The 26658-nt window shown below is 45.6% G+C and overlaps 38 non-coding genes across 38 annotated transcripts; 20 read left to right on the top strand and 18 right to left on the bottom strand.

Annotated features, from left to right (window-relative positions):
• Window positions 1–40: 40 nt before the first annotated feature.
• trnas-uga (transfer RNA serine (anticodon UGA)) lies at window positions 41–122 on the top strand. Its single transcript has one exon. It is a non-coding gene; the product is annotated as a tRNA-Ser (tRNA).
• Window positions 123–343: 221 nt separating this feature from the next.
• On the top strand, window positions 344–415 carry trnag-ccc (transfer RNA glycine (anticodon CCC)). Its single transcript has one exon. It is a non-coding gene; the product is annotated as a tRNA-Gly (tRNA).
• A 232-nt stretch (window positions 416–647) lies between these two features.
• trnae-cuc (transfer RNA glutamic acid (anticodon CUC)) lies at window positions 648–719 on the bottom strand. The gene has a single exon. It is a non-coding gene; the product is annotated as a tRNA-Glu (tRNA).
• Window positions 720–1167: 448 nt separating this feature from the next.
• On the top strand, window positions 1168–1249 carry trnas-uga (transfer RNA serine (anticodon UGA)). Its single transcript has one exon. It is a non-coding gene; the product is annotated as a tRNA-Ser (tRNA).
• Window positions 1250–1470: 221 nt separating this feature from the next.
• Window positions 1471–1542, top strand: trnag-ccc (transfer RNA glycine (anticodon CCC)). The gene has a single exon. It is a non-coding gene; the product is annotated as a tRNA-Gly (tRNA).
• Window positions 1543–1774: 232 nt separating this feature from the next.
• On the bottom strand, window positions 1775–1846 carry trnae-cuc (transfer RNA glutamic acid (anticodon CUC)). The gene has a single exon. It is a non-coding gene; the product is annotated as a tRNA-Glu (tRNA).
• Window positions 1847–1980: 134 nt separating this feature from the next.
• trnae-cuc (transfer RNA glutamic acid (anticodon CUC)) lies at window positions 1981–2052 on the bottom strand. The gene has a single exon. It is a non-coding gene; the product is annotated as a tRNA-Glu (tRNA).
• A 243-nt stretch (window positions 2053–2295) lies between these two features.
• trnas-uga (transfer RNA serine (anticodon UGA)) lies at window positions 2296–2377 on the top strand. Its single transcript has one exon. It is a non-coding gene; the product is annotated as a tRNA-Ser (tRNA).
• Window positions 2378–2598: 221 nt separating this feature from the next.
• Window positions 2599–2670, top strand: trnag-ccc (transfer RNA glycine (anticodon CCC)). The gene has a single exon. It is a non-coding gene; the product is annotated as a tRNA-Gly (tRNA).
• A 232-nt stretch (window positions 2671–2902) lies between these two features.
• On the bottom strand, window positions 2903–2974 carry trnae-cuc (transfer RNA glutamic acid (anticodon CUC)). Its single transcript has one exon. It is a non-coding gene; the product is annotated as a tRNA-Glu (tRNA).
• A 134-nt stretch (window positions 2975–3108) lies between these two features.
• Window positions 3109–3180, bottom strand: trnae-cuc (transfer RNA glutamic acid (anticodon CUC)). Its single transcript has one exon. It is a non-coding gene; the product is annotated as a tRNA-Glu (tRNA).
• Window positions 3181–3423: 243 nt separating this feature from the next.
• On the top strand, window positions 3424–3505 carry trnas-uga (transfer RNA serine (anticodon UGA)). The gene has a single exon. It is a non-coding gene; the product is annotated as a tRNA-Ser (tRNA).
• A 221-nt stretch (window positions 3506–3726) lies between these two features.
• trnag-ccc (transfer RNA glycine (anticodon CCC)) lies at window positions 3727–3798 on the top strand. The gene has a single exon. It is a non-coding gene; the product is annotated as a tRNA-Gly (tRNA).
• Window positions 3799–4030: 232 nt separating this feature from the next.
• On the bottom strand, window positions 4031–4102 carry trnae-cuc (transfer RNA glutamic acid (anticodon CUC)). Its single transcript has one exon. It is a non-coding gene; the product is annotated as a tRNA-Glu (tRNA).
• A 134-nt stretch (window positions 4103–4236) lies between these two features.
• trnae-cuc (transfer RNA glutamic acid (anticodon CUC)) lies at window positions 4237–4308 on the bottom strand. The gene has a single exon. It is a non-coding gene; the product is annotated as a tRNA-Glu (tRNA).
• Window positions 4309–4551: 243 nt separating this feature from the next.
• trnas-uga (transfer RNA serine (anticodon UGA)) lies at window positions 4552–4633 on the top strand. The gene has a single exon. It is a non-coding gene; the product is annotated as a tRNA-Ser (tRNA).
• A 221-nt stretch (window positions 4634–4854) lies between these two features.
• trnag-ccc (transfer RNA glycine (anticodon CCC)) lies at window positions 4855–4926 on the top strand. The gene has a single exon. It is a non-coding gene; the product is annotated as a tRNA-Gly (tRNA).
• A 232-nt stretch (window positions 4927–5158) lies between these two features.
• Window positions 5159–5230, bottom strand: trnae-cuc (transfer RNA glutamic acid (anticodon CUC)). Its single transcript has one exon. It is a non-coding gene; the product is annotated as a tRNA-Glu (tRNA).
• Window positions 5231–5364: 134 nt separating this feature from the next.
• On the bottom strand, window positions 5365–5436 carry trnae-cuc (transfer RNA glutamic acid (anticodon CUC)). Its single transcript has one exon. It is a non-coding gene; the product is annotated as a tRNA-Glu (tRNA).
• Window positions 5437–5679: 243 nt separating this feature from the next.
• trnas-uga (transfer RNA serine (anticodon UGA)) lies at window positions 5680–5761 on the top strand. The gene has a single exon. It is a non-coding gene; the product is annotated as a tRNA-Ser (tRNA).
• A 221-nt stretch (window positions 5762–5982) lies between these two features.
• On the top strand, window positions 5983–6054 carry trnag-ccc (transfer RNA glycine (anticodon CCC)). Its single transcript has one exon. It is a non-coding gene; the product is annotated as a tRNA-Gly (tRNA).
• Window positions 6055–6286: 232 nt separating this feature from the next.
• trnae-cuc (transfer RNA glutamic acid (anticodon CUC)) lies at window positions 6287–6358 on the bottom strand. Its single transcript has one exon. It is a non-coding gene; the product is annotated as a tRNA-Glu (tRNA).
• A 134-nt stretch (window positions 6359–6492) lies between these two features.
• On the bottom strand, window positions 6493–6564 carry trnae-cuc (transfer RNA glutamic acid (anticodon CUC)). The gene has a single exon. It is a non-coding gene; the product is annotated as a tRNA-Glu (tRNA).
• A 243-nt stretch (window positions 6565–6807) lies between these two features.
• trnas-uga (transfer RNA serine (anticodon UGA)) lies at window positions 6808–6889 on the top strand. The gene has a single exon. It is a non-coding gene; the product is annotated as a tRNA-Ser (tRNA).
• A 221-nt stretch (window positions 6890–7110) lies between these two features.
• trnag-ccc (transfer RNA glycine (anticodon CCC)) lies at window positions 7111–7182 on the top strand. Its single transcript has one exon. It is a non-coding gene; the product is annotated as a tRNA-Gly (tRNA).
• Window positions 7183–7414: 232 nt separating this feature from the next.
• trnae-cuc (transfer RNA glutamic acid (anticodon CUC)) lies at window positions 7415–7486 on the bottom strand. The gene has a single exon. It is a non-coding gene; the product is annotated as a tRNA-Glu (tRNA).
• A 134-nt stretch (window positions 7487–7620) lies between these two features.
• trnae-cuc (transfer RNA glutamic acid (anticodon CUC)) lies at window positions 7621–7692 on the bottom strand. Its single transcript has one exon. It is a non-coding gene; the product is annotated as a tRNA-Glu (tRNA).
• Window positions 7693–7935: 243 nt separating this feature from the next.
• trnas-uga (transfer RNA serine (anticodon UGA)) lies at window positions 7936–8017 on the top strand. The gene has a single exon. It is a non-coding gene; the product is annotated as a tRNA-Ser (tRNA).
• Window positions 8018–8238: 221 nt separating this feature from the next.
• trnag-ccc (transfer RNA glycine (anticodon CCC)) lies at window positions 8239–8310 on the top strand. The gene has a single exon. It is a non-coding gene; the product is annotated as a tRNA-Gly (tRNA).
• Window positions 8311–8542: 232 nt separating this feature from the next.
• trnae-cuc (transfer RNA glutamic acid (anticodon CUC)) lies at window positions 8543–8614 on the bottom strand. Its single transcript has one exon. It is a non-coding gene; the product is annotated as a tRNA-Glu (tRNA).
• Window positions 8615–8748: 134 nt separating this feature from the next.
• trnae-cuc (transfer RNA glutamic acid (anticodon CUC)) lies at window positions 8749–8820 on the bottom strand. Its single transcript has one exon. It is a non-coding gene; the product is annotated as a tRNA-Glu (tRNA).
• Window positions 8821–9063: 243 nt separating this feature from the next.
• trnas-uga (transfer RNA serine (anticodon UGA)) lies at window positions 9064–9145 on the top strand. Its single transcript has one exon. It is a non-coding gene; the product is annotated as a tRNA-Ser (tRNA).
• Window positions 9146–9366: 221 nt separating this feature from the next.
• On the top strand, window positions 9367–9438 carry trnag-ccc (transfer RNA glycine (anticodon CCC)). The gene has a single exon. It is a non-coding gene; the product is annotated as a tRNA-Gly (tRNA).
• Window positions 9439–9670: 232 nt separating this feature from the next.
• On the bottom strand, window positions 9671–9742 carry trnae-cuc (transfer RNA glutamic acid (anticodon CUC)). Its single transcript has one exon. It is a non-coding gene; the product is annotated as a tRNA-Glu (tRNA).
• Window positions 9743–9876: 134 nt separating this feature from the next.
• On the bottom strand, window positions 9877–9948 carry trnae-cuc (transfer RNA glutamic acid (anticodon CUC)). The gene has a single exon. It is a non-coding gene; the product is annotated as a tRNA-Glu (tRNA).
• Window positions 9949–10191: 243 nt separating this feature from the next.
• Window positions 10192–10273, top strand: trnas-uga (transfer RNA serine (anticodon UGA)). Its single transcript has one exon. It is a non-coding gene; the product is annotated as a tRNA-Ser (tRNA).
• Window positions 10274–10494: 221 nt separating this feature from the next.
• trnag-ccc (transfer RNA glycine (anticodon CCC)) lies at window positions 10495–10566 on the top strand. The gene has a single exon. It is a non-coding gene; the product is annotated as a tRNA-Gly (tRNA).
• Window positions 10567–10798: 232 nt separating this feature from the next.
• On the bottom strand, window positions 10799–10870 carry trnae-cuc (transfer RNA glutamic acid (anticodon CUC)). The gene has a single exon. It is a non-coding gene; the product is annotated as a tRNA-Glu (tRNA).
• Between the last annotated feature and the right edge of the window lie 15788 nt (window positions 10871–26658).

Raw genomic sequence — 26658 nt, 5'->3', positions numbered from 1 at the left:
CTCTAAAATTGGCTGAACCCATTGAAACAGTGGAGGGAAGGTAGTTGTGGCCGAGTGGTCAAGGCGATGGACTTGAAATCCATTGGGGGTTCCCCGCGCAGGTTCGAATCCTGTCAACTACGGAAACCTCAACCTTCCTTCCTTCGTCACTGTGTCAGACGGAGGTGTGTTGTTGAAGTGAGGCGTTACACCGAAACGTGTGCGATTGCTGAAATTCACAGTGTGTTCATTGCAAATGTCAGTCTGGCATTGTAGACTCTAATTTAGTAAAAATTCTACAACGTCTGGCAAGTGCTGTTATGGGTTCATCATTTGTGCTGGCGTTGAAAGCGGGCTTTTCAAGGCATTGGTGGTATAGTGGCGAGCATAGCTGCTTCCCAAGCAGTTGACCCGGGTTCGATTCCCGGCCAATGCATGAAGTGAAGAGGCAGCTGCGCCATCTGGTCATCTATGGGGGAAGTGAGAAGTCCTTTTAAATAAGTTGCAGTAGACAGAGCACTAACCACTAGATGAGCAGGGAGACACCTGGCAGACACCAGGGTGTGGAAGGATGAAACAACTGAAAATCACCCCTGACACAAAATTGTCCTGGCTTGACCAATTTACTGGCTTGGCTATATAAGCAGCAATCTCATGCCACCTCTGCTTTCCCTGACCGGGAATCGAACCCGGGCCGCGGCGGTGAGAGCGCCAAATCCTAGCCACTAGACCATCAGGCAACCATGCCTGTCGCCAAGCTTAATACGAAAGTAAATCAGACACTCATCACCCTTTCCCAACCTTGGCCTGTTTAACTAAATGATGCACATCACTAATACCCGCCTCTGAGTCACCTCACACACCACCTCATCGTTCCCTGACCGGGAATCGAACCCCGGCCGCGGCGGTGAAAGCACCAAATCCCAGCCACTAGACCATCAGCGACCCGCTTTTCCCTGATTGGAAGAAACATGTTCAATAAAAACTTGTGCTCATAGAAAAGATGTTCAACAGGGTTCAAAATATCGGGGCTTTCCCACTTAGCATGCTTGTAACTGATATTGCAATGGCTGTGAATTATTGTCATTCCCATATCTACTGCAGCCTTTTTTTTCATCCAATTGGGCTGGCATTGTAAACAAGGAAACCTCTAAAATTGGCTGAACCCATTGAAACAGTGGAGGGCAGGTAGTTGTGGCCGAGTGGTCAAGGCGATGGACTTGAAATCCATTGGGGGTTCCCCGCGCAGGTTCGAGTCCTGTCAACTACGGAAACCTCAACCTTCCTTCCTTCGTCACTGTGTCAGACGGAGGTGTGTTGTTGAAGTGAGGCGTTACACCGAAATGTGTGCGATTGCTGAAATTCACAGTGCGTTCATTGCAAATGTCAGTCTGGCATTGTAGACTTTAATTTAGTAAAAATTCTACAACGTCTGGCAAGTGCTGTTATGGGTTCATCATTTGTGCTGGCGTTGAAAGCGGGCTTTTCAAGGCATTGGTGGTATAGTGGCGAGCATAGCTGCTTCCCAAGCAGTTGACCCGGGTTCGATTCCCGGCCAATGCATGAAGTGAAGAGGCAGCTGCGCCATCTGGTCATCTATGGGGGAAGTGAGAAGTCCTTTTAAATAAGTTGCAGTACACAGAGCACTAACCACTAGATGAGCAGGGAGACACCTGGCAGACACCAGGGTGTGGAAGGATGAAACAACTGAAAATCACCCCTGACACAAAATTGTCCTGGCTTGACCAATTTACTGGCTTGGCTATATAAGCAGCAACCTCATGCCACCTCTGCTTTCCCTGACCGGGAATCGAACCCGGGCCGCGGCGGTGAGAGCGCCGAATCCTAGCCACTAGACCATCAGGGAACCACGACCTTGGGGGGAAGGATGACACAACTGAAATCATACACTGTGATCACCCTGACACAAAACTGGACGAATTCGACCAAATAACTGCCATGGCTACATGAGTAACAATCACACTTCACGCCACCTCCGCTTTCCCTGACCGGGAATCGAACCCGGGCCGCGGCGGTGAGAGCGCCGAATCCTAGCCACTAGACCATCAGGGACCCGCTTTTCCCTGATTGGAAGAAACATGTTCAATAAAAACTTGTGCTCATAGAAAAGATGTTCAACAGGGTTCAAAATATCGGGGCTGTCCCACTTAGCATGCTTGTAACTGATATTGCAATGGCTGTGAATTATTGTCATTCCCATATCTACTGCAGCCTTTTTTTTCATCCAATTGGGCTGGCATTGTAAACAAGGAAACCTCTAAAATTGGCTGAACCCATTGAAACAGTGGAGGGAAGGTAGTTGTGGCCGAGTGGTCAAGGCGATGGACATGAAATCCATTGGGGGTTCCCCGCGCAGGTTCGAATCCTGTCAACTACGGAAACCTCAACCTTCCTTCCTTCGTCACTGTGTCAGACGGAGGTGTGTTGTTGAAGTGAGGCGTTACACCGAAACGTGTGCGATTGCTGAAATTCACAGTGCGTTCATTGCAAATGTCAGTCTGGCATTGTAGACTCTAATTTAGTAAAAATTCTACAACGTCTGGCAAGTGCTGTTATGGGTTCATCATTTGTGCTGGCGTTGAAAGCGGGCTTTTCAAGGCATTGGTGGTATAGTGGCGAGCATAGCTGCTTCCCAAGCAGTTGACCCGGGTTCGATTCCCGGCCAATGCATGAAGTGAAGAGGCAGCTGCGCCATCTGGTTATCTATGGGGGAAGTGAGAAGTCCTTTTAAATAAGTTGCAGTACACAGAGCACTAACCACTAGATGAGCAGGGAGACACCTGGCAGACACCAGGGTGTGGAAGGATGAAACAACTGAAAATCACCCCTGACACAAAATTGTCCTGGCTTGACCAATTTACTGGCTTGGCTATATAAGCAGCAACCTCATGCCACCTCTGCTTTCCCTGACCGGGAATCGAACCCGGGCCGCGGCGGTGAGAGCGCCGAATCCTAGCCACTAGACCATCAGGGAACCACGACCTTGGGGGGAAGGATGACACAACTGAAATCATACACTGTGATCACCCTGACACAAAACTGGACGAGTTCGACCAAATAACTGCCATGGCTACATGAGTAACAATCACACTTCACGCCACCTCCGCTTTCCCTGACCGGGAATCGAACCCGGGCCGCGGCGGTGAGAGCGCCGAATCCTAGCCACTAGACCATCAGGGACCCGCTTTTCCCTGATTGGAAGAAACATGTTCAATAAAAACTTGTGCTCATAGAAAAGATGTTCAACAGGGTTCAAAATATCGGGGCTGTCCCACTTAGCATGCTTGTAACTGATATTGCAATGGCTGTGAATTATTGTCATTCCCATATCTACTGCAGCCTTTTTTTTCATCCAATTGGGCTGGCATTGTAAACAAGGAAACCTCTAAAATTGGCTGAACCCATTGAAACAGTGGAGGGAAGGTAGTTGTGGCCGAGTGGTCAAGGCGATGGACATGAAATCCATTGGGGGTTCCCCGCGCAGGTTCGAATCCTGTCAACTACGGAAACCTCAACCTTCCTTCCTTCGTCACTGTGTCAGACGGAGGTGTGTTGTTGAAGTGAGGCGTTACACCGAAACGTGTGCGATTGCTGAAATTCACAGTGCGTTCATTGCAAATGTCAGTCTGGCATTGTAGACTCTAATTTAGTAAAAATTCTACAACGTCTGGCAAGTGCTGTTATGGGTTCATCATTTGTGCTGGCGTTGAAAGCGGGCTTTTCAAGGCATTGGTGGTATAGTGGCGAGCATAGCTGCTTCCCAAGCAGTTGACCCGGGTTCGATTCCCGGCCAATGCATGAAGTGAAGAGGCAGCTGCGCCATCTGGTCATCTATGGGGGAAGTGAGAAGTCCTTTTAAATAAGTTGCAGTACACAGAGCACTAACCACTAGATGAGCAGGGAGACACCTGGCAGACACCAGGGTGTGGAAGGATGAAACAACTGAAAATCACCCCTGACACAAAATTGTCCTGGCTTGACCAAGTTACTGGCTTGGCTATATAAGCAGCAACCTCATGCCACCTCTGCTTTCCCTGACCGGGAATCGAACCCGGGCCGCGGCGGTGAGAGCGCCGAATCCTAGCCACTAGACCATCAGGGAACCACGACCTTGGGGGGAAGGATGACACAACTGAAATCATACACTGTGATCACCCTGACACAAAACTGGACGAGTTCGACCAAATAACTGCCATGGCTACATGAGTAACAATCACACTTCACGCCACCTCCGCTTTCCCTGACCGGGAATCGAACCCGGGCCGCGGCGGTGAGAGTGCCGAATCCTAGCCACTAGACCATCAGGGACCCGCTTTTCCCTGATTGGAAGAAACATGTTCAATAAAAACTTGTGCTCATAGAAAAGATGTTCAACAGGGTTCAAAATATCGGGGCTGTCCCACTTAGCATGCTTGTAACTGATATTGCAATGGCTGTGAATTATTGTCATTCCCATATCTACTGCAGCCTTTTTTTTCATCCAATTGGGCTGGCATTGTAAACAAGGAAACCTCTAAAATTGGCTGAACCCATTGAAACAGTGGAGGGAAGGTAGTTGTGGCCGAGTGGTCAAGGCGATGGACTTGAAATCCATTGGGGGTTCCCCGCGCAGGTTCGAATCCTGTCAACTACGGAACCCTCAACCTTCCTTCCTTCGTCACTGTGTCAGACGGAGGTGTGTTGTTGAAGTGAGGCGTTACACCGAAACGTGTGCGATTGCTGAAATTCACAGTGCGTTCATTGCAAATGTCAGTCTGGCATTGTAGACTCTAATTTAGTAAAAATTCTACAACGTCTGGCAAGTGCTGTTATGGGTTCATCATTTGTGCTGGCGTTGAAAGCGGGCTTTTCAAGGCATTGGTGGTATAGTGGCGAGCATAGCTGCTTCCCAAGCAGTTGACCCGGGTTCGATTCCCGGCCAATGCATGAAGTGAAGAGGCAGCTGCGCCATCTGGTCATCTATGGGGGAAGTGAGAAGTCCTTTTAAATAAGTTGCAGTACACAGAGCACTAACCACTAGATGAGCAGGGAGACACCTGGCAGACACCAGGGTGTGGAAGGATGAAACAACTGAAAATCACCCCTGACACAAAATTGTCCTGGCTTGACCAATTTACTGGCTTGGCTATATAAGCAGCAACCTCATGCCACCTCTGCTTTCCCTGACCGGGAATCGAACCCGGGCCGCGGCGGTGAGAGCGCCGAATCCTAGCCACTAGACCATCAGGGAACCACGACCTTGGGGGGAAGGATGACACAACTGAAATCATACACTGTGATCACCCTGACACAAAACTGGACGAATTCGACCAAATAACTGCCATGGCTACATGAGTAACAATCACACTTCACGCCACCTCCGTTTTCCCTGACCGGGAATCGAACCCGGGCCGCGGCGGTGAGAGCGCCGAATCCTAGCCACTAGACCATCAGGGACCCGCTTTTCCCTGATTGGAAGAAACATGTTCAATAAAAACTTGTGATCATAGAAAAGATGTTCAACAGGGTTCAAAATATCGGGGCTGTCCCACTTAGCATGCTTGTAACTGATATTGCAATGGCTGTGAATTATTGTCATTCCCATATCTACTGCAGCCTTTTTTTTCATCCAATTGGGCTGGCATTGTAAACAAGGAAACCTCTAAAATTGGCTGAACCCATTGAAACAGTGGAGGGAAGGTAGTTGTGGCCGAGTGGTCAAGGCGATGGACATGAAATCCATTGGGGGTTCCCCGCGCAGGTTCGAATCCTGTCAACTACGGAAACCTCAACCTTCCTTCCTTCGTCACTGTGTCAGACGGAGGTGTGTTGTTGAAGTGAGGCGTTACACCGAAACGTGTGCGATTGCTGAAATTCACAGTGCGTTCATTGCAAATGTCAGTCTGGCATTGTAGACTCTAATTTAGTAAAAATTCTACAACGTCTGGCAAGTGCTGTTATGGGTTCATCATTTGTGCTGGCGTTGAAAGCGGGCTTTTCAAGGCATTGGTGGTATAGTGGCGAGCATAGCTGCTTCCCAAGCAGTTGACCCGGGTTCGATTCCCGGCCAATGCATGAAGTGAAGAGGCAGCTGCGCCATCTGGTTATCTATGGGGGAAGTGAGAAGTCCTCTTAAATAAGTTGCAGTACACAGAGCACTAACCACTAGATGAGCAGGGAGACACCTGGCAGACACCAGGGTGTGGAAGGATGAAACAACTGAAAATCACCCCTGACACAAAATTGTCCTGGCTTGACCAATTTACTGGCTTGGCTATATAAGCAGCAACCTCATGCCACCTCTGCTTTCCCTGACCGGGAATCGAACCCGGGCCGCGGCGGTGAGAGCGCCGAATCCTAGCCACTAGACCATCAGGGAACCACGACCTTGGGGGGAAGGATGACACAACTGAAATCATACACTGTGATCACCCTGACACAAAACTGGACGAGTTCGACCAAATAACTGCCATGGCTACATGAGTAACAATCACACTTCACGCCACCTCCGCTTTCCCTGACCGGGAATCGAACCCGGGCCGCGGCGGTGAGAGCGCCAAATCCTAGCCACTAGACCATCAGGGACCCGCTTTTCCCTGATTGGAAGAAACATGTTCAATAAAAACTTGTGCTCATAGAAAAGATGTTCAACAGGGTTCAAAATATCGGGGCTGTCCCACTTAGCATGCTTGTAACTGATATTGCAATGGCTGTGAATTATTGTCATTCCCATATCTACTGCAGCCTTTTTTTTCATCCAATTGGGCTGGCATTGTAAACAAGGAAACCTCTAAAATTGGCTGAACCCATTGAAACAGTGGAGGGAAGGTAGTTGTGGCCGAGTGGTCAAGGCGATGGACATGAAATCCATTGGGGGTTCCCCGCGCAGGTTCGAATCCTGTCAACTACGGAAACCTCAACCTTCCTTCCTTCGTCACTGTGTCAGACGGAGGTGTGTTGTTGAAGTGAGGCGTTACACCGAAACGTGTGCGATTGCTGAAATTCACAGTGCGTTCATTGCAAATGTCAGTCTGGCATTGTAGACTCTAATTTAGTAAAAATTCTACAACGTCTGGCAAGTGCTGTTATGGGTTCATCATTTGTGCTGGCGTTGAAAGCGGGCTTTTCAAGGCATTGGTGGTATAGTGGCGAGCATAGCTGCTTCCCAAGCAGTTGACCCGGGTTCGATTCCCGGCCAATGCATGAAGTGAAGAGGCAGCTGCGCCATCTGGTTATCTATGGGGGAAGTGAGAAGTCCTCTTAAATAAGTTGCAGTACACAGAGCACTAACCACTAGATGAGCAGGGAGACACCTGGCAGACACCAGGGTGTGGAAGGATGAAACAACTGAAAATCACCCCTGACACAAAATTGTCCTGGCTTGACCAATTTACTGGCTTGGCTATATAAGCAGCAACCTCATGCCACCTCTGCTTTCCCTGACCGGGAATCGAACCCGGGCCGCGGCGGTGAGAGCGCCGAATCCTAGCCACTAGACCATCAGGGAACCACGACCTTGGGGGGAAGGATGACACAACTGAAATCATACACTGTGATCACCCTGACACAAAACTGGACGAGTTCGACCAAATAACTGCCATGGCTACATGAGTAACAATCACACTTCACGCCACCTCCGCTTTCCCTGACCGGGAATCGAACCCGGGCCGCGGCGGTGAGAGCGCCGAATCCTAGCCACTAGACCATCAGGGACCCGCTTTTCCCTGATTGGAAGAAACATGTTCAATAAAAACTTGTGCTCATAGAAAAGATGTTCAACAGGGTTCAAAATATCGGGGCTGTCCCACTTAGCATGCTTGTAACTGATATTGCAATGGCTGTGAATTATTGTCATTCCCATATCTACTGCAGCCTTTTTTTTCATCCAATTGGGCTGGCATTGTAAACAAGGAAACCTCTAAAATTGGCTGAACCCATTGAAACAGTGGAGGGAAGGTAGTTGTGGCCGAGTGGTCAAGGCGATGGACATGAAATCCATTGGGGGTTCCCCGCGCAGGTTCGAATCCTGTCAACTACGGAAACCTCAACCTTCCTTCCTTCGTCACTGTGTCAGACGGAGGTGTGTTGTTGAAGTGAGGCGTTACACCGAAACGTGTGCGATTGCTGAAATTCACAGTGCGTTCATTGCAAATGTCAGTCTGGCATTGTAGACTCTAATTTAGTAAAAATTCTACAACGTCTGGCAAGTGCTGTTATGGGTTCATCATTTGTGCTGGCGTTGAAAGCGGGCTTTTCAAGGCATTGGTGGTATAGTGGCGAGCATAGCTGCTTCCCAAGCAGTTGACCCGGGTTCGATTCCCGGCCAATGCATGAAGTGAAGAGGCAGCTGCGCCATCTGGTCATCTATGGGGGAAGTGAGAAGTCCTTTTAAATAAGTTGCAGTACACAGAGCACTAACCACTAGATGAGCAGGGAGACACCTGGCAGACACCAGGGTGTGGAAGGATGAAACAACTGAAAATCACCCCTGACACAAAATTGTCCTGGCTTGACCAATTTACTGGCTTGGCTATATAAGCAGCAACCTCATGCCACCTCTGCTTTCCCTGACCGGGAATCGAACCCGGGCCGCGGCGGTGAGAGCGCCGAATCCTAGCCACTAGACCATCAGGGAACCACGACCTTGGGGGGAAGGATGACACAACTGAAATCATACACTGTGATCACCCTGACACAAAACTGGACGAATTCGACCAAATAACTGCCATGGCTACATGAGTAACAATCACACTTCACGCCACCTCCGCTTTCCCTGACCGGGAATCGAACCCGGGCCGCGGCGGTGAGAGTGCCGAATCCTAGCCACTAGACCATCAGGGACCCGCTTTTCCCTGATTGGAAGAAACATGTTCAATAAAAACTTGTGATCATAGAAAAGATGTTCAACAGGGTTCAAAATATCGGGGCTGTCCCACTTAGCATGCTTGTAACTGATATTGCAATGGCTGTGAATTATTGTCATTCCCATATCTACTGCAGCCTTTTTTTTCATCCAATTGGGCTGGCATTGTAAACAAGGAAACCTCTAAAATTGGCTGAACCCATTGAAACAGTGGAGGGAAGGTAGTTGTGGCCGAGTGGTCAAGGCGATGGACATGAAATCCATTGGGGGTTCCCCGCGCAGGTTCGAATCCTGTCAACTACGGAAACCTCAACCTTCCTTCCTTCGTCACTGTGTCAGACGGAGGTGTGTTGTTGAAGTGAGGCGTTACACCGAAACGTGTGCGATTGCTGAAATTCACAGTGCGTTCATTGCAAATGTCAGTCTGGCATTGTAGACTCTAATTTAGTAAAAATTCTACAACGTCTGGCAAGTGCTGTTATGGGTTCATCATTTGTGCTGGCGTTGAAAGCGGGCTTTTCAAGGCATTGGTGGTATAGTGGCGAGCATAGCTGCTTCCCAAGCAGTTGACCCGGGTTCGATTCCCGGCCAATGCATGAAGTGAAGAGGCAGCTGCGCCATCTGGTCATCTATGGGGGAAGTGAGAAGTCCTTTTAAATAAGTTGCAGTACACAGAGCACTAACCACTAGATGAGCAGGGAGACACCTGGCAGACACCAGGGTGTGGAAGGATGAAACAACTGAAAATCACCCCTGACACAAAATTGTCCTGGCTTGACCAAGTTACTGGCTTGGCTATATAAGCAGCAACCTCATGCCACCTCTGCTTTCCCTGACCGGGAATCGAACCCGGGCCGCGGCGGTGAGAGCGCCGAATCCTAGCCACTAGACCATCAGGGAACCACGACCTTGGGGGGAAGGATGACACAACTGAAATCATACACTGTGATCACCCTGACACAAAACTGGACGAGTTCGACCAAATAACTGCCATGGCTACATGAGTAACAATCACACTTCACGCCACCTCCTCTTTCCCTGACCGGGAATCGAACCCGGGCCGCGGCGGTGAGAGCGCCGAATCCTAGCCACTAGACCATCAGGGACCCGCTTTTCCCTGATTGGAAGAAACATGTTCAATAAAAACTTGTGCTCATAGAAAAGATGTTCAACAGGGTTCAAAATTTCGGGGCTTTCCCACTTAGCATGCTTGTAACTGATATTGCAATGGCTGTGAATTATTGTCATTCCCATATCTACTGCAGCCTTTTTTTTCATCCAATTGGGCTGGCATTGTAAACAAGGAAACCTCTAAAATTGGCTGAACCCATTGAAACAGTGGAGGGAAGGTAGTTGTGGCCGAGTGGTCAAGGCGATGGACTTGAAATCCATTGGGGGTTCCCCGCGCAGGTTCGAATCCTGTCAACTACGGAAACCTCAACCTTCCTTCCTTCGTCACTGTGTCAGACGGAGGTGTGTTGTTGAAGTGAGGCGTTACACCGAAACGTGTGCGATTGCTGAAATTCACAGTGCGTTCATTGCAAATGTCAGTCTGGCATTGTAGACTCTAATTTAGTAAAAATTCTACAACGTCTGGCAAGTGCTGTTATGGGTTCATCATTTGTGCTGGCGTTGAAAGCGGGCTTTTCAAGGCATTGGTGGTATAGTGGCGAGCATAGCTGCTTCCCAAGCAGTTGACCCGGGTTCGATTCCCGGCCAATGCATGAAGTGAAGAGGCAGCTGCGCCATCTGGTCATCTATGGGGGAAGTGAGAAGTCCTTTTAAATAAGTTGCAGTACACAGAGCACTAACCACTAGATGAGCAGGGAGACACCTGGCAGACACCAGGGTGTGGAAGGATGAAACAACTGAAAATCACCCCTGACACAAAATTGTCCTGGCTTGACCAATTTACTGGCTTGGCTATATAAGCAGCAACCTCATGCCACCTCTGCTTTGCCTGACCGGGAATCGAACCCGGGCCGCGGCGGTGAGAGCGCCGAATCCTAGCCACTAGACCATCAGGGAACCACGACCTTGGGGGGGAAGGATGACACAACTGAAATCATACACTGTGAGGGTTAGGCTCAAAAGCGCCAAACGACCTAAACCTAACTCAGGTTTGGGTGCACTGGCCTGGGGACGTGCGGTCTGTTGCTTTCCCCCCGCCTATCTGCAAATAAAAGGTGAGTATGAGGTACATTTTGATAGTTTATGTTTTTAATAATCACCATAAAAACCCTTTCTGCTGGAAAATCCAAAAACCCTTTGCAGCCGTAAATTTGAGATATTGTACTTTATGTAGGATGATGACAATGACCAGACACAGGCGCAGCTCGGGACAAAACAAGATGAAATACAATTGAATTTTTGTTATTTACTGTATTGTACAGTTTGTGATAGACCTTAAAGTAGCACGGATGAAAAGAAGACAGAGATGTGTTTTGTATTTTTATTTTTATTGTTGTTAAATTTAAATGGATATGTGTAAAAGTTTGTCTGTAGGCTGGAATGTGCCAGGCAAAAAGGAGAGAGAAGAGTTATGGTTATGCAGGGAAAATTATTCAAAGAAAACCGAATGGAAGTCTGTGACTAGTGTCTTGCTCCAGGTTCTTTCCACTCTCCCCCCCAGGACAGGGATCAGGATGCGGCCTGTGGTATAATTTGGGTAAGTATTAACATTATGGGGTGAATTGTAGGTGGTCGTGGGGTCCAAGGTCCACCCTCCCCAGTGTTATACTCTTTATGGTATATGTTGGCCTTTATGTGAGATCATTGTCTTAGGTGGGTAAGTATTATGTGTTTGTATATTAAGTTTAATCTTTTGGATGTAGTGGGCCGGTCACTACGGCGATTCCCCCTCCCCCCAGCGCAGCTCCTCGTTTTTGAGTTGTGTGAGCCAGTGGGAGAGGGTCTCGCCAGCAGTTTCCGGGGTCCAGTGAATGTTATCATTTATTGTTTGAAAGAGTTCCTGTGGAAGTGGATCAATAAAAGGTAAGTTCTGTTCTATGTGCTTGTTGATGGTGGTGAGGTTGTTCTTCTGTTCTGTGGAAAGAAGTGGCGAAAAATTGATTATGGGGATCCTGATGTCCGTATGGGGAAAGGCGGACCTGGCCTTTTCAAACATGGATCGGAGCTGCTTAATTGAGGTTTTAGCCGCATCCTGATTCCTGTTATTAATCCCCACTGAGAGAATTAACACTTTAGTAGACTTCGGTGTTATGGAAAGGTGGGATTTGGTTAATATTAGAGTCCCCCAGAATGAGTATGGGCTTCTCTCCTTTAACTTTCCAATCCTGGAGCTTAATGACAATCCGGCCCGGCGACAGACAGGGTTGGGGGTCTCCTCCTCGAGGTCCTCCTCCTCGGGCCTCTCACTCGGTCGCAGCACAGTTTGATTTTGTGAAGGGGGGTCAGAAGTAGATACAGGTTTTGTCATATCGACTTTTTGACCATGATAATTCATCATTTGGTCCCCCCTATGATCTTTTTTGTGCGACCGAGGATTGGCAGCCGAGTCGGAGTGCATCCCATTGTTATGAGGAGGAGATATGGATGTGGGCACCAGAGTGGGATTGGTGCCCCCCACCAACACACCGCTGCACCGGCCAGAGCAGGCCGGCCTGGTGTTGTTGCTCCAGGACTGGGTGCCTTGATTAGCCTTATGGGTAATATTGTTTTTTGTTCTTACAGGCTGATAGCTGTTCCCAGGAGCCATGGTGTCCGGGTTAGGGTTACGGTTAGGTTAAGGGGTAGAGCCAGGATCCACAAATGTGGGTCCCGGAGGTGCACTCTCCATCCTGTGATGGTCAGCCCCCCATCCCCATCTTCCAGAATAGGGTTACTTTGTTTTTATTTTTATTTATTTAGACTTATTGTCCTTCATTATGTTTTAGTTTGACTTATTTGTCCTTGTCAGTTGGGTTCGCCTTGGCTATATAAGTAATAAAGTTTTTGTTGTTTTTATGTTTTTCTGTTTTTTTGTATTTTTATATTTTTTGTTTATTTCCCTCCCTTATTTAGGCTTGCCTTTCATTGTTTGTTTGTTTGTTTTTGTTTATCTGTGTGTGCCCTGTAGCTACGTTTCGACGTTACTTTGTCTTCATCAGGCTAGGCACACACAGTCCCCAATAGGTGTTGCCCCTTCAATGTCAAACTCCCAACTGATTATCTGTTCGTCTTCCCCTTTTATACTCTCCCTTCAGCGTCAAATTTATGTTGTAACTTGTGTTTCGTCTCGTGTTTTATATTAACCATCAACTTGTGTTTTAACCCCTTAGATGCCAATGAATTGTTTTTAACCCGTTTTTATCCCTGTAATTATATGAATAAAATTGTTTTTAAGTATCCCCCGTGTCCATGACTTGTTTGTCCTAATTTATTTGTTTGCCCTAACTTATTTATTTATTTATTTATTTATTTATTACCCATAATTCCCTTTTTCCATTCCTACCCTTTCCAATTCTTCTTTCCTTTCCCCCTAGGTCCCTATGTGTTGCGTACCTCAGCTGGTATGTCTCTTCAGCTGGAATGTCGTACCTCAGCCGGAAAGTGCCGTAGCTGGTATTTATTTGTTTGTTTGCTGGTATTTTTCTTCAGCTATATTTGTTTATTTGTGCCCCCTGTGTTTGTTTATCCTTCGTTTAGGTTCAGTAGTCCTTAATTTAGGTTTGTTCACATTAGGGTTAGGTTTAGGGTTAGCGTCTAGGGTTAGGGTTAGGGTTAGGTTAGGGTTAGCTCCAAATTAGGGTTAGGTTTAGGGTTAGGGTTAGGGTTAGGGTTAGGGTTAGGGTTAGGTTAGGGTTAGGGTTAGGGTTAGGGGGTTAGGGTTAGGGTTAGGGTTAGGGTTAGGTTTGGGTTAGGGTTAGTGGTCAGGAGTCCAAGGGAGGTTGTGGTGCACTGGCCTGGGGATGTGCGGTCCGTTGCATTCCCCCCGCCTCCCTGCAAATGAAATAGGTGAGTATGGGTTCCATTTTAATTCTATGTAGTTATTTTAAATCAATTATAATATATGTATATAATTATATATGCACAAGAATCAATTTCCATAACTAAAATCACCAAAAAACCTTTAAAAACCTGTGTACTGTGGTTTATGGAAGTGTGTGGTATGTACATATGACCAGGTACAGATGCAGCCCAGGACAAACAAGATGAGAGTACAGTGACCTTGTTATTTTAAATTAAACACAGTTGACCTTAATTGAACACAGATGGAAGAAGACACAGATGATTTCCTTTAATGTCTTTATTTTTTGATTGAGTTTTAGGTGGTGGTGTGTGTAAGTGATCTCTGTCCGAGCTATATAAAGAAGGTTATGGTTAGTTAACAAGGTTATGTAAAGAAAACAAAATTAAAAAATTCTATGTGTGAGTTTTCTTGCTCCAGATTCTCTCCACTCTCCTCCCCAGGAACAGGGATCCAGATGCGGCCTATAGTGAACTTTAGGTGAGTATTATGCTCTGTTGGGGTAGGTTGTAATTGACAGTGAGGTCCAAGGTGCGCCCTCCCCAGTGCTGTACTACTTATAATATGTGTATACCTTAGTATGGAGTTCTGTTCTATGGAGGTAGTATTATGTGTATGTATAGACTTTATAGGTGAAGTGGGTCGGTCACTGCAGCGAGGCCTCAGTCACACCAGGCAGGGTTGTGTTTAGCTGTCTGCACCAGTGAGAGAGGACTCCACTAGCAGTTTCCGGAGTCCAGTGGATGTTGTTCTTTTGAGTGTGAAAGAGTTCCTGAGGAAGTGGGTGAAGAAAGGAGAAGTTCTGTTGTATGTATAGATTGATTATGTGTAATTTATTCTTTTGTGCTGTTGATAAGCGTGGTGAGAAGTTAATGATAGGGATCCAAATTTCAGCACTGGGGAAGGCGCAGCTGGCCTTTTCATGCATGGAGCGGAGCTGTTCGATTGTGGCTGAATCCGCATCCTCGTCCCTGTTATAAAGTCCCACTGAAAGAATCAATACCTGAACCTGGTCGTGTTGTCCCGACTTCATTATTAATTTTTTGAAGTCGTTGAAGGTAGCCCCCGGGTAGCTATCAGCCTGCACCGTGTAGTATGAAAGTTGGGGGAAAAAACCAATGTTAGTGTCCCCCAGGATGAGAAATTCTTTGCGTGTTGGGATTTCCCAGTCCTGGAGCTCGTTGCCAGGTCCGGCCGCATGACAGATGGGGCTGGGGTACTCGTCCTCGGTCTCCTCCTCCTCGGGCCACTCACATGACTGCGACACAGTTAGATCTTGTGAAGGGGGGTCAGGGATCGGTACAGATTCTGTCATGTTGACTTTCTGACCATGATATTTCATCATTTGGTCCCCCCTATGATCTTTTGTGTGTGCCCGGGGACTGGCCTCTGAGTCAGAGTGTGTCCCTTTGTTGTGAGGAGGAGACCATGGGAGTGTGGACACCCGAGTGGAATTGGTGTCCACCTCCAGCACACCTCTGCCACGGCCAGAGCATGTAGGCTTGGTGTTGGAGCTCCAGGACTGGGTAGCCTGATTGACTGTTTGGGTGGAGATGTTTTGTTTTTCAACAGACTGATAGCTGTTCCCAGGGGCCACGATGGCCGCCGTCCTCTGGAGGTCCTGCCTGGGGGAAGAAGAAGTGGTGGGTAAGGGGAAGTCAGAGGTGGGAGAGGGGGAGGAAGAAACAGGTATGTCCGGAGGAGGATCCGGAGGGGATGGAGGTGGTGGGGGGTGGGGGCCTGTAGGGAAAAGGAGTGAATGTGTTATGTTGATGGTGTCCGGGTCCAGTCTGGCTCCATATCGTTTTCTAGCCCAGTTTGTGGCTACGTTAAGAGCCAGCTGGTTGCTCTGTGTTCTGGTGAGGGAAGTGATGAGGTTAGTGTAGTGTTCCTTGAGTATAACCATGTTATTGTGCATCCACGTGTTTGTGTTTTCTATGATCCGGTCCTGAGTATTGTCAGTGGGTGAAGCAGGTTTAATGAATTGTGTGAGTCTATGTGTCTGTTTTAACATGCCTGTGGGTATTTGTCCTGTGTTTATGGCTGTATCTATGATCCTTGAGTGATGAACTGCTTGTATGAGCTTAAAATGTTTTTTAGCTGATGCTCTAATGTCCGGATCCAAAGCCTGTCGTGATGATGTAGTTGAGTGACTGTAGTTGTGTGCATGTGTGGTGTATGAGGCTCTGCCCCCAGTGTGATGTGTGTTGGGTGCGATGTAGGGGGCCCTGTGGTACTCGGCTGCAGGCCTGCCTTGTCCCCCACATCCCTGCCCACACCGGTGTCTGCAACCCTCCACCAAACTTGCACCCATGTGTAGAGCACCCACCTGTTGCCAGTTGCTGCTGTTGTTGCTCCTGTAATGCGGTTCCTTCCTCTTTCTAGGTCCCGTGTGTCCCGGATTAGGGTGTCTGGGGTTCCTGGAAAACATACTTGATGTTCTGGAGGTTAGGTCCGTGGAGTAGCAGAAAAAGGTTTAAAAAGGCCAGATGGCGGTGCGGTGTTAAATGGTGGTGCTCCTAGGGTGATATTAAAACTTAACTTTTAATAAATAAGTTAAAATACCAACAACGGGTTTAAAAAGTGGTTTAAAAGGCCGAATTGCTATAAAAAGGGTAAAACAAGACAATCCGGTGAGAGCAAGGTCCCTGACGTTTCGCACTCCTGGTGCTTCTTCAGAGGGAAACTGTGGGAAAACAAGGCTCAGAGGGAGAGAGGGCCCTTTATAGGGGAGTTAATTTTCCTTCCAAAAATTAGGCCCACTCTCCCTTCTGATTGGCCCACAGCCAAGACCTGCCCTAAGTTTAAATGAACCTATGTATGAGCGGGGAATGAGAGGGAAAGGGAGTGATAGGTAGGAATGAGGGGAGGAAAGAAAAAGGAGGGGAAAGAGACTCCAACCTATGGGAGAGTGGTTGGAGGGAGAACCAGGAACTCTTGTGTGGGATGCCTCCAGAGGAACAGCAAGGATGTGGCTGGTTTGATTCCTCCAGTGGGCACAGTAATACACTGTTGAAAGATGTTGTTAATAAAGATGGTGGAGGAGAGTGGAGAGAGTCCAGAAATCCTGAGCTGCACCTGTTGGTTAATTATTATGTTCTTGGAATGTGTATTGTACGTGAAAGGAAAAAAGGACAAAAAAGATGGAGGTAGTAATTAACTTTTAAAATAACATATAGAGAGAAAGAGTAGTGATGAACGTAAAGGTTAGGTTTAGGCGTGAGGATGGAGTGGTTAAGTTTAGGGTAAGGAGACAGGGGTAGGTTAACCTTGAAAGGAAAAACACAGTTGGAAAAATAAAACAAAACAAAATTATGTTTAGGGGTTAGGTTTAGGCGTGAGGGTGGAGTGGTTAGGTTTAGGGTAAGAAGACCGGGGTAGGTTAACATTAAAGGAAAAAAACACAATGTGTGAAAAAACAAAAGATTATGTTAAGGGGTTAGGTTTAGGCTTATGGTGAGGAGTGGTTAGGTTTAGGGTTAGAAGACCAGGTAGGTTGACAGATAAAACAATGGTGCAGGGTAGACGGGGTTAGGGTTAGGGTTAGGGTTAGGGATGAAGGGTTGAGCCCGCCTCCCGAAGGAGACAGGAGGGGCACGCTCCATCCCCCCGGACCTCCCCCTATCCCGGTCCCAAAAAGGCTGGCGGGTCCGCTGGCGCCTCCTGCCACGCTGGACCAGTACCCAGCCGTCATCATAATCACCCATATTGGGTGGTGTCCAAATAAATATTTTTTTGTTTTTTTTTGTTTTTTCAATAAATTAAATAAAAAGAAAAAGTTTTAATAAAGTGTTTAATAAAGTTATCAAAAAATAAAAATCAAATTGTTTTTATCTGAATATAAAATCTAAAAATCAAAATCCAAAATAAAATACAATAACCAACTAAGGAAGGTGTGCCGACAACGTTTCGACCCTATTCGGGTCTTCTTCAGGTCAATGGCACACAAGAAAAGTCAGTTGTCAATGGCTGGTATGATGTTCACTCGTCGCTGTCTATGTTAAAAGTGAATTCCATCCTGAAGCGCTCCCTTTTATACCCTCTGTTTTGTGTCACGAATTTGTTAAACAAAAGTTTCGTGTTCGTCAAAATGTTACATGTTACAACATGTTCCCTCAATTTTAACCCCATAAATGCCAATCCCAATGAATTATATTAGCCCCCTTCTATTTATTAACCCCAAAATGAATTATTAATGATTTTATTATTAACCCAATGAATTGTAAAGCCCAATGAAATTATGTATTTTAATATTTATTTATTTATTTATTTATTCAACCCATATAAGACAAAATTAACTAAAGGGGTGTGGTTAGGGTTAGGGTTAGAGTAAGGGCTAGGTCAGGATTAGGTTTTAGAAAAGGGGTGTGGTTAGGTTTAGGGTTAGGTTTAGGGTTAGGTTTAGGTTTTAGGTTTAGGGTTAGGTTTAGGATTAGGTTTCGGTTTAAGGTTAGGTTTAGGTTTAGGCATTAAATAGGGGTGTGGTTAGGATTAGGGTTAGGTTTAGGGTTAGGATTAGGGTTATTTTTAGGGTTAGGTTTTAGGGCCAGAGATTAGGGTTTGGTTAGGTTTAGGGTTAGGATTAGGGTTAGGTTTAGGGCCAGAAATCAGGGTTAGGTTAGGTTTAGGGTTAGGGTCAGGGTTAGGTTTAGGGCCAGAGATTAGGGTTAGGTTAGGTTTAGGCGTTAGGTTCAAAAATCCAAATTAGCGCCTCAAATTAAGCCCAAATGGCTCCCGCGACCCCAACAAGTGAATCCAATAGCGCTCCTTCTTTTTCCTTTCAAAATCAGTCCAATTGTTATCTTTTTGTAGACCAGCCATTCTGACAGATTCCAAACCGTGGATTAAAAAATGCTTAACTAATGGTGTTCCCACTTCTTTCTTATTTCGAATATTATATCTGTGCTGAAACATGCGTACAGATAAAGAGTTTTTTGTCTCCCCGACATACTTTAAGCCACATTTGGCACAAAATAAAACATAAATGCAATTTATAGATCGGGGACTAAAGGTTTGCACAATCCTTACATTTGTTTTCTCCTTACTGTTTCGTACAAATTTTAACTTGCAAAATTGGGCCTCCAACACTTGAGGCTTCCGTGTCTGCAATGTCGGCAACTTTGCCCTAACAAGAAAATCTCTTAAATTTTTATTTCTTCTGTAAGCCGAGATCACCTTAGAGTTTGAGAAATTCTCTGTAGTACCCAAAATTCTGTCAAAATTTGACTTCCATTGACTGGCTAGCCTCTGGCTTACAGAAGAAAATGATACAATTAAAGGAATAAGCTTCCCATGATCCCTGTTTCTCTGTAACTGAAAAGTCCTAAAACACAATCTCAAAAATGACCTTGTATAGCCCCTATTACGCAATGCCTGGAAAAGAATTTTGACCGCTGCCATAAAATTCTCCTCCTGTGTGCAGATTCGTTTGAATCTAAGAATTTGAGACTTAAGAATCCCCCTAAATGTATGCTGTGGGTGAAAACTTGTCTTAAACAATAAAGCATGCGTGTCCACTGATTTAAAATACACTTTGATATCCAATTTATGTGTCTCCTGAAAATTTGGGCCTTTGTACACTGTGGTGTCTAAAAAAACTATTGATTCCTCATCAAATTCAGACTTCAGCTTAATGGAGGAATCATGGGAATTTAAAACACCAACAAATTCCTCAAACTCTTCCCTGGACCCCGTCCAAATCCCCCAAATGTCATCAAGGTAACGCAAATAATGAAATGGCTTCTTCTGGCATTTCCTAAAAACTTCTTCCTCCCAGTTCGCCATGAAGATATTCGCATAGGCTGGGGCGAACCTCTTCCCCATTGCCGTACCCTTAATTTGTAAATAATATTTTCCATTGAAAACAAAATCATTCCTTGTTAAATTAATTTCTAATAACTGCAGTAACTCTTCATCTGGGCGTTTGGGATCAGGATACTTTGCCATAAACTTTTTAACAGAACTAATACCATTTTTAATGTCTATATTCGTATAAAGACTTTCCACATCCATGGAAAAAAAATATGAATTGGACGGGATCCATAAACTCTTAATAATCTCAATAAAGTGATAGGTATCTTTTACATAGGCAGGATGTCTAGTGGAAAGTGGATTTAAATAAAAGTCCAAAAACTCTGCTGTGTAATAAGTCTCACTTCCACAATCAGAGACAATGGGCCTACCTGGAGGCACCTCAAAAGGAACAGTCCAAGTCTTCGGATCCTTATGGATTTTCGGAAGGATATAAAACAATCTTTCCCTGGGTTCTGATTGCCCTTTTAAATATTTCTTCTGTCTCTCATTAATGAATTTCTTCTTTTTTAACCTATTTAAAATATCCTCAACTAATGGAATTGTTTTAGAATATATTGGCTCATCTAATTTTTTATAATAAACTGTATCTCCTAATTGTCTCTCAGCTTCAAATATATATTGTTCCCTACTCATTATGACAACTTTGGACCCCTTGTCCGCGGGCTTTATGACTATGTGTTTAGTGTTTTCCAATTCCCTCAAGGCTAAAATCTCAGCCGAGGTCAGGTTTGATCTTTCCCTAATTGATCTGTAATTAGTGTTAAAAAGTTGCCAATCCTCCTCAATCAAATCCAACACTGGAGCAGGTAGCTTGTCCAATGGAGGTGTCCAGGCGGAAGTACCCATAAAGGGCAACATTTCCTTATCCTCTGAACCCTCAAAATAAGAAGCTAATTTAAGTTTTCTATGATAATTCTGTAAGTCCAAGCGAAGCTGTCCTTTTTGATCCTTGCCTATGTCTAAAGATGGTATGAAGGACAATCCCCTGCTGAGCAAATCCCGTTGTGGTCTAGAAAGGTGAAAATGTTTTGCTAGTACCACAACATGCTCAGAGGAAAAGGTCTGCAATCTCTCAACCCCCTCTTGATCTAGACTTAGAGGGCGGTTAAGTTTAACAGGGCAGACCAATGCTCCAAAATTGCCTTTGCTGTTCCTTTTGTCCAATGGACATTGTCCTTCCCAGTACAAAAAAGACTGGTTGGAAGAGCAGGAAGGAAAGGCATATTCTTCTGAATATGCACATTCAACAGTCTGAGGGTTCGTTTTTCATCCTCGGCCAAGGCAGCAGAGAAATTGATTAAAGGAACAAAGACCTGCGCAAAAGGGAACTTTTTCTTTGTTTCCCTTAATGCTGCCTGCAGCTGTTTCACTGCCGTTTCCTTGACCTTCTGGGATCTGGAATTCAATCCAAACGAAAGGACGACCTTCTCCACTGCTACACTGCTGACAGCCTTTTTCATCAGGGCCTCCGCGTGACGAAAATTGGCGCCCGGATAGCTATCAATCTGCAGATCATGTATATCATGGGTTGGGAATCTGGACAAGTTAGAATCCCCAACCATGAGCCATCTCTTCGTAACCGTCAATCCCCAATCTATCATTTTCCGGTCCGAGTTGGCATGTCTTGTGACCCTAAAAACCTGGGACCTTGGTGAGGGAGATAGATATAGGCTCTCAAAGGTCTCGTCCTCTACTCTATCTACTCCCTCTGCCTGAGGGAGGACTTCGGCTTGGACCTGGCTTGGTCCAGCCCCATCGGTCCCTAACTCGGTACCCTCTGAGACATCGTGAGGAGTCATGACTATAGCCTCCTCAACTCTTCTAGATGGACTACAGCCGAAAAGATCCTCCAATTCCTGACGAGCTACGTCCTCAGGAGGATCTCCATCGTGAGGAAGATCTTCGTCTGCAAGGGGATCCACTAAACTCCAGGCCACAGACCCTTCGCTCTCCGATCCCCCATCCATGAACCAGTCATCAGATAGGACAACACCCCCTATTGTCCTGGGTCCATCTCGCCCCTGCTCCTGGGCGGACACTTCCTCGAACTCCACTCGTGAAGACTGTGAAACCCGATCCAACTCCTGATCGGGTCCATCAGTCATAGTGGCCACCGTCACTGTGGTCCGTTGCTGCTCCATTGCAACCGAAGGACTCTCCCTATCCAGTCCTCCTTCTTCCTCTTCCAACAACTGCGCAACCTGGTTCGAAGGCGGCTCCACTTGAACCGACTTTGAAACCTGCCCAACCTCCTGACTGGGTTCCTCAGTCATCGTAGCCACTGTCACATTAGCCTGTCTTGGCTGATCTGGCCGAACTGTGGTAGAAACCCGAGGTTGGTTGGTACTATCTCCCCCTGCTATAATGAGCGCCTCAGCGTGGTCGATGGCCCCCTGGCTGATATGCGGCAGGTTCCATTTGGCCCATCTAGTCGCCACCCGAAATTGCTCCTTCCAATCCGGAACTAACAGGGTCGAGATCCCCTCCACTAGGGTCTTCAAACCCCTTTCATAGTGCTCCTTGAGGATAATCAGGGTGTTATACCCCCAATTTTCTGCATTGCCCCTGATCAGCTGGGCTGTATCCTCCATTGGAGCCGCTGGCCTAATCATGGTTGACAGCATGTCAATCATCTTGGAGATCATCTTAGGTTGCTCCTTTTCAGTCGTTGGATCCACATTTTGCAGATGATGAACCATTTTGATCAACTTGTTCATCTTCTGCGTCAGCAGTCTGAATGCAGGTTCCGCTGCTTCACGCCGAATCTCCTCCGATCCTTGAACCCGCGGAGAAACAAATCTACGGGCAGGTCGCTGGTTCCCCTGGCGTACCACTGCTGCAAAAGATCTGGCCTGGGGACCAGAATAACGAGAAGTCCTGGGAGGAGGCATCGGCCGGCTAGGGATGAAGGGCCGAGCCCCTCTATTTCTGGCAGGTTCCGCTGCTTGACGCCGAACCTGCTCCGATCCTTGAACCCGCGGAGAAACAAATCTACGGGCAGATCGCTGGTTCCCCTGGCGTACCCCTGCTGCAAAAGATCTGGCTTGGGGACCAGAATAACGAGAAGTCCTGGGAGGAGGCACTGGCCGGCTAGGGATGAAGGGTTGAGCCCGCCTCCCGAAGGAGACAGGAGGGGCACGCTCCATCCCCCCGGACCTCCCCCTATCCCGGTCCCAAAAAGGCTGGCGGGTCCGCTGGCGCCTCCTGCCACGCTGGACCAGTACCCAGCCGTCATCATAATCACCCATATTGGGTGGTGTCCAAATAAATATTTTTTTGTTTTTTTTGTTTTTTCAATAAATTAAATAAAAAGAAAAAGTTTTAATAAAGTGTTTAATAAAGTTATCAAAAAATAAAAATCAAATTGTTTTTATCTGAATATAAAATCTAAAAATCAAAATCCAAAATAAAATACAATAACCAACTAAGGAAGGTGTGCCGACAACGTTTCGACCCTATTCGGGTCTTCTTCAGGTCAATGGCACACAAGAAAAGTCAGTTGTCAATGGCTGGTATGATGTTCACTCGTCGCTGTCTATGTTAAAAGTGAATTCCATCCTGAAGCGCTCCCTTTTATACCCTCTGTTTTGTGTCACGAATTTGTTAAACAAAAGTTTCGTGTTCGTCAAAATGTTACATGTTACAACATGTTCCCTCAATTTTAACCCCATAAATGCCAATCCCAATGAATTATATTAGCCCCCTTCTATTTATTAACCCCAAAATGAATTATTAATGATTTTATTATTAACCCAATGAATTGTAAAGCCCAATGAAATTATGTATTTTAATATTTATTTATTTATTTATTTATTCAACCCATATAAGACAAAATTAACTAAAGGGGTGTGGTTAGGGTTAGGGTTAGAGTAAGGGCTAGGTCAGGATTAGGTTTTAGAAAAGGGGTGTGGTTAGGTTTAGGGTTAGGTTTAGGGTTAGGTTTAGGTTTTAGGTTTAGGGTTAGGTTTAGGATTAGGTTTCGGTTTAAGGTTAGGTTTAGGTTTAGGCATTAAATAGGGGTGTGGTTAGGATTAGGGTTAGGTTTAGGGTTAGGATTAGGGTTATTTTTAGGGTTAGGTTTTAGGGCCAGAGATTAGGGTTTGGTTAGGTTTAGGGTTAGGATTAGGGTTAGGTTTAGGGCCAGAAATCAGGGTTAGGTTAGGTTTAGGGTTAGGGTCAGGGTTAGGTTTAGGGCCAGAGATTAGGGTTAGGTTAGGTTTAGGCGTTAGGTTCAAAAATCCAAATTAGCGCCTCAAATTAAGCCCAAATGGCTCCCGCGACCCCAACAAGTGAATCCAATAGCGCTCCTTCTTTTTCCTTTCAAAATCAGTCCAATTGTTATCTTTTTGTAGACCAGCCATTCTGACAGATTCCAAACCGTGGATTAAAAAATGCTTAACTAATGGTGTTCCCACTTCTTTCTTATTTCGAATATTATATCTGTGCTGAAACATGCGTACAGATAAAGAGTTTTTTGTCTCCCCGACATACTTTAAGCCACATTTGGCACAAAATAAAACATAAATGCAATTTATAGATCGGGGACTAAAGGTTTGCACAATCCTTACATTTGTTTTCTCCTTACTGTTTCGTACAAATTTTAACTTGCAAAATTGGGCCTCCAACACTTGAGGCTTCCGTGTCTGCAATGTCGGCAACTTTGCCCTAACAAGAAAATCTCTTAAATTTTTATTTCTTCTGTAAGCCGAGATCACCTTAGAGTTTGAGAAATTCTCTGTAGTACCCAAAATTCTGTCAAAATTTGACTTCCATTGACTGGCTAGCCTCTGGCTTACAGAAGAAAATGATACAATTAAAGGAATAAGCTTCCCATGATCCCTGTTTCTCTGTAACTGAAAAGTCCTAAAACACAATCTCAAAAATGACCTTGTATAGCCCCTATTACGCAATGCCTGGAAAAGAATTTTGACCGCTGCCATAAAATTCTCCTCCTGTGTGCAGATTCGTTTGAATCTAAGAATTTGAGACTTAAGAATCCCCCTAAATGTATGCTGTGGGTGAAAACTTGTCTTAAACAATAAAGCATGCGTGTCCACTGATTTAAAATACACTTTGATATCCAATTTATGTGTCTCCTGAAAATTTGGGCCTTTGTACACTGTGGTGTCTAAAAAAACTATTGATTCCTCATCAAATTCAGACTTCAGCTTAATGGAGGAATCATGGGAATTTAAAACACCAACAAATTCCTCAAACTCTTCCCTGGACCCCGTCCAAATCCCCCAAATGTCATCAAGGTAACGCAAATAATGAAATGGCTTCTTCTGGCATTTCCTAAAAACTTCTTCCTCCCAGTTCGCCATGAAGATATTCGCATAGGCTGGGGCGAACCTCTTCCCCATTGCCGTACCCTTAATTTGTAAATAATATTTTCCATTGAAAACAAAATCATTCCTTGTTAAATTAATTTCTAATAACTGCAGTAACTCTTCATCTGGGCGTTTGGGATCAGGATACTTTGCCATAAACTTTTTAACAGAACTAATACCATTTTTAATGTCTATATTCGTATAAAGACTTTCCACATCCATGGAAAAAAAATATGAATTGGACGGGATCCATAAACTCTTAATAATCTCAATAAAGTGATAGGTATCTTTTACATAGGCAGGATGTCTAGTGGAAAGTGGATTTAAATAAAAGTCCAAAAACTCTGCTGTGTAATAAGTCTCACTTCCACAATCAGAGACAATGGGCCTACCTGGAGGCACCTCAAAAGGAACAGTCCAAGTCTTCGGATCCTTATGGATTTTCGGAAGGATATAAAACAATCTTTCCCTGGGTTCTGATTGCCCTTTTAAATATTTCTTCTGTCTCTCATTAATGAATTTCTTCTTTTTTAACCTATTTAAAATATCCTCAACTAATGGAATTGTTTTAGAATATATTGGCTCATCTAATTTTTTATAATAAACTGTATCTCCTAATTGTCTCTCAGCTTCAAATATATATTGTTCCCTACTCATTATGACAACTTTGGACCCCTTGTCCGCGGGCTTTATGACTATGTGTTTAGTGTTTTCCAATTCCCTCAAGGCTAAAATCTCAGCCGAGGTCAGGTTTGATCTTTCCCTAATTGATCTGTAATTAGTGTTAAAAAGTTGCCAATCCTCCTCAATCAAATCCAACACTGGAGCAGGTAGCTTGTCCAATGGAGGTGTCCAGGCGGAAGTACCCATAAAGGGCAACATTTCCTTATCCTCTGAACCCTCAAAATAAGAAGCTAATTTAAGTTTTCTATGATAATTCTGTAAGTCCAAGCGAAGCTGTCCTTTTTGATCCTTGCCTATGTCTAAAGATGGTATGAAGGACAATCCCCTGCTGAGCAAATCCCGTTGTGGTCTAGAAAGGTGAAAATGTTTTGCTAGTACCACAACATGCTCAGAGGAAAAGGTCTGCAATCTCTCAACCCCCTCTTGATCTAGACTTAGAGGGCGGTTAAGTTTAACAGGGCAGACCAATGCTCCAAAATTGCCTTTGCTGTTCCTTTTGTCCAATGGACATTGTCCTTCCCAGTACAAAAAAGACTGGTTGGAAGAGCAGGAAGGAAAGGCATATTCTTCTGAATATGCACATTCAACAGTCTGAGGGTTCGTTTTTCATCCTCGGCCAAGGCAGCAGAGAAATTGATTAAAGGAACAAAGACCTGCGCAAAAGGGAACTTTTTCTTTGTTTCCCTTAATGCTGCCTGCAGCTGTTTCACTGCCGTTTCCTTGACCTTCTGGGATCTGGAATTCAATCCAAACGAAAGGACGACCTTCTCCACTGCTACACTGCTGACAGCCTTTTTCATCAGGGCCTCCGCGTGACGAAAATTGGCGCCCGGATAGCTATCAATCTGCAGATCATGTATATCATGGGTTGGGAATCTGGACAAGTTAGAATCCCCAACCATGAGCCATCTCTTCGTAACCGTCAATCCCCAATCTATCATTTTCCGGTCCGAGTTGGCATGTCTTGTGACCCTAAAAACCTGGGACCTTGGTGAGGGAGATAGATATAGGCTCTCAAA

Source organism: Scomber japonicus, chromosome 23, assembly GCF_027409825.1.
Source record: "Scomber japonicus isolate fScoJap1 chromosome 23, fScoJap1.pri, whole genome shotgun sequence".
Lineage (NCBI taxonomy): Eukaryota > Metazoa > Chordata > Actinopteri > Scombriformes > Scombridae > Scomber > Scomber japonicus.
The sequence above is the reverse complement of the archived record's forward strand: the minus strand, read 5'-3'. Positions and strand labels throughout refer to the sequence as shown.